This window comes from Gekko japonicus, unplaced genomic scaffold (assembly GCF_001447785.1).
Source record: "Gekko japonicus isolate JY-2015 unplaced genomic scaffold, Gekko_japonicus_V1.1 scaffold386, whole genome shotgun sequence".
Taxonomy (NCBI): Eukaryota; Metazoa; Chordata; class Lepidosauria; order Squamata; family Gekkonidae; genus Gekko; species Gekko japonicus.
Window position 1 is genome coordinate 824,449 of NW_015163100.1, and position 3,945 is coordinate 828,393.

Consider the following 3,945-nt stretch of genomic DNA (forward strand, 5'->3'; position numbering starts at 1 on the left):
CTCCTCCTGCCTCCCTTTGATGAGGACCGAGACCTCTTAAAGCCCAGCTCCCTGCCTCTTTCTCCTCCTAATAGCCAGCCAGACACCTCACCGCAGCACACGCTGCTGGGTCCTTTAAAGTCCTGGCCTCATTCAGGCCCCACTAACCAGCTGAACTGGGTTTGCTCATTAGCTTCACGGGTGCTCTGTAAGCCGTTTGCCTGTGGCAATTTCTGGAGCTGGTGCTAGCTTGGTTGCGGCTTCTCTGCTGAGCTGGGTTTGATGGACGATGCTGTAGGTATGTGAAGGCTCCTCCTGCGTATGGGCTGCTGGCATAACTGAGGGCACCCACCAAATGCATTTTGGTTTTGCTGGAGGCCTGCCTGGTATCAAAATACTTCTGGGGGTAGTTCCCTAATTAATGTTACCCCAGTCTATTGAGTTGTGGAGGACTAACCCAGCTAGTCCAGGGTAACTAAGCAACTATTTGAATAGACAGTGTTGCCCTGTGCCCTTGTTCCCTCAGTGTACGCCTGCTTTGCATATAAGGTGATGAAAGAGCTTCTTCCCGGCTGGGGTGGACAAAGGATTTCTTGTGACTTATTTGAATTGTTTTTCATATGTATTTCCCTAAGCACTGTTGTGCATCTTCCAGCCATGAAGAATCTAATCTCATCAGTAAATTGACTCATTTTTCTTTTGTTTTATTTTTGCACATCCTGTGTCTTGACTCCTTCTTGGTAACCTTCTCTTTTGGACTTCAGCAAGATCTCCCTCGAATCCATGATTCCAAGGGCATGGGAGGCATCTATACATTTTTGGGAATGTTTACATTTCCACACAGGGACGTGGGGTTTTTTTTTTTTTTGTAGTTTCCCCATTGCTGGTGTGGCTGCTGGTTACAGCAAGAAGGCTGTGGGGATCTGACATGGCAAGAGGTTTCCTGTAGCTTTCCCACCCGTCCCCCAGCAATGGCCACCACCTCCCCCCACCTCAGTCACCAGCACTTTGGCCATTTGCTAAAGTCAGCACTAGAATATCACTCTATCGCTACAACGTTATATTAATGTGCAGACCTGGTTATCTGAATTCTCTGCTTTTATTTTTTAGGTAGGTCTTTAGTTCCTTCCTTTGTGGAGATATGCCTTTCTGCTTATATCTCTGCAATGGAACAGACTAGAGATTTTTTAAAATTAAAGCCGGGAATTCAGAGATCCTGGTAGGCATATTTGTAGAACATTACACTGATATAATGATATTCTTGTTCCAATTAAAAATAAAAAACATAATAAAAGCCCCCCCCCCGAGACAGGGGGTGGAAATGGCTGCAATAGCAGCCATGCAGGTGTTACTGTGATCTATGCCGAAGTTTCTGAGCAAAACAGATTTCAGAAAAATGGGAGAAAAGCCTGAGAAACCCCAGGAGGTGCAGAAATGCACCATGATTTTGTGGGAAAGCCGGGGGGCGGGGACCTGTCTCCCAAGAGCACTGACCTTGGGAGAGAGAACCTGTGCTGAAGTGGTCAGCTTATCCAGTCTTCCAGTAACAACTTCCTTTTATGGGGTGGGGAAACAAGAGTCAGATTGTGTTTGGGTTGTATATTTAAAGGGTTACGCCAACACTCCAGCTCTTGGTTGGTGTATGTGTTTTTTTTTTTAAATTTCTGAATGTTACAGGATGACAGAAGAACGGGAGGGAGGGAGTGTGTCTGCATCCTTGTTTGCTAATGATCTCACAGGCAGCTCCCCATGTGCCTCCTGAGAATCAGGCAGTTGCATTCCAGGCAGCATGCGATTGCAATTAGTGTCTTCGCCTGATGGAGAAGTCATTCTTCCCATCACACACACACAATCACATATTTAATTGTGGAGAAAATGGAATGTCCCTGTACCGATGTGCTGTTTTGAGAAAAGACTTGCTGATTGCTTCCTGTGAGAAAAATGACAGAGGCCAAACAAAATAGAAGTCTAGGGGCCTCTTAAAGACTGACATTTATACTAGGACAAAGTTTTAAGTCCAGTGGCACCTTTAAGACCAACAAAGTTTTATTCTGGGTATAAGATTTTGTGTGCCACTGGACCCAAACTTAGTTCTGTTGCTTCACACCAACACAGCTACCCACCTGAATCCAACATTTATCCCAGTATGAGCTTTGGGAAGTCAGAACTCACTTCCTCAAAGACAATGGAACCAAAGAAAATCATTTGCCTCATTTTAAGGAAGCAGCAGAAACACATGTTCTGAACTGTGGTGCCCCCAGACTTCTGTTTTGCTTCTGATACACAAGGCTAAACTAACATGAGTGCCCCTTTGGAACGGTCTGCCTTTGAAGACTGAGTGGTCTTTTCTCTTGCTTCTCATTGTGAAGCGGACAATTGGCAGGATCTTGGAGGGGGGGCTAGCAGAAAAGGACTAGAGGGTAAAGGGCTCCTGGGGGGGGGTGTCTCCAAAGGCCGGTCTCTCAGTCTTCCTTGATGACCTAAGGACAAGGGAAGTGTTGTTAGGCCCCACAAGAAAAGAGCTCTCTTCCCAGTCTTTCGAAGAAGAGTCAAGTAGTGAGGCTGGCTTTGCCAGAAGAGATGCTAGAAGTCTTAACTGGGGATACTAGGATGAGCATGCCTCTGGGCATCAACAGAGTGCCAACTGAGGCCCAATGTGGTATAGCAGTTAGGGCTGTTGGCAGGGCCGGCTCACTCACTAGGCGATTGCCTAGAGTGGGCTGGCCCTTAGGGGCGCCAAACTGCACCCGGCCCTGTACTCTGGGAGTTTCTTGATTATTTGTGTTTTTCATTCTTCCTAAAATGCATTTATTTTTTTTAAATGGTGGGCGCACTGGGGGGGGGGCGCCAGTAGGGATCCTCACCTAGGGTGCAAAATAAGCTGGGGCCGGCCCTGGCTGTTGGACTAGTATCTGGGAGACCTGGGTTTGAATCCCTACTTGTGCCACGGAAGCTCACTGGGCAACTTTGGGCCAGTCACATTCTCTGAGCCATGCCTATCTTACAGGGTTGTTGGAAGGATAAAGAGAGGGGGGAGAGGAAACCAAGGGAAGCTGCTTTGGGTCGCCACTGGGGAGAAAGGCGGGGTCCAAGTGAATTAAATAAATAAAATTTCCCACCCTGCAGAGCAGCTGCCTGAGATTTGGAGTCCTTCCCCTTCTTCCTGGAGACTTAATGGGATTATTGGTTGCGAGAGGGCCGAATAAAAGGGGTGATGGTCAAGAGGCGCCCTTTGTCCCCCGCCTGTGTTCGGAGCAGCTGGGTTCAGCCCCGCCCATGTGAGCAGAGCCTGGGCCTCCCTTAGGCGGAGAGGGCCTCTGAGCATGTACAACGTGTCCATTCTGATAGTCTGCAGGGAGGATGTATAGGCGTAATCTTCGTGGGGGCGGTGGGGCTTCAGCCTCCGCCGAAATTTTCAGGAAGGTGCTCAGCCTCCCCCGGGAGCCACCCTTGCTCCTAGCAAAGCAATGCCTCTGGCCCAGCCCCAGCCCCCCCCCCGGGAAATTGGAAAGTCTACACCCTTGGGTTCTAGTATGCTGGATCTAATCTCTGATTAGCCAGTGCCTCCTAAGGAATGTAAATGTCCCCGCTCCTCCTTTCCCGGAGGGGCCTCTGCACATGGCCAGAGGAATCCTGCCGGGCAGCCTTGGCGCTGGTGGCGGGCCGTTGCGCTGCCTCCGCCTCCTCCGCGGGCGGGCCAGGAGAGGCGGTGCCGGGCCGGCTCAGCCCTCCCCTTCCTCCTCCTCCTCCTCCTCCTCCACAGGCTGCCCAGGCGCAGGAGCAGCAGCAGCAGCGCCGCTGTTATGGGAACGGGCTGGACTCTCCGGCGGCGGCGGCGCTGATGATGGGGCGGCGGCCATGGCCCGAGCAGCGGCGGCGGAGGCTGCGGCGCGGCCGTCGAGGGGCGCCGAGGAGCGCGGCGGCGGCGGCGGCGAGGGGCCGGGGGGGCTGTCCCTGGCGGAGGGG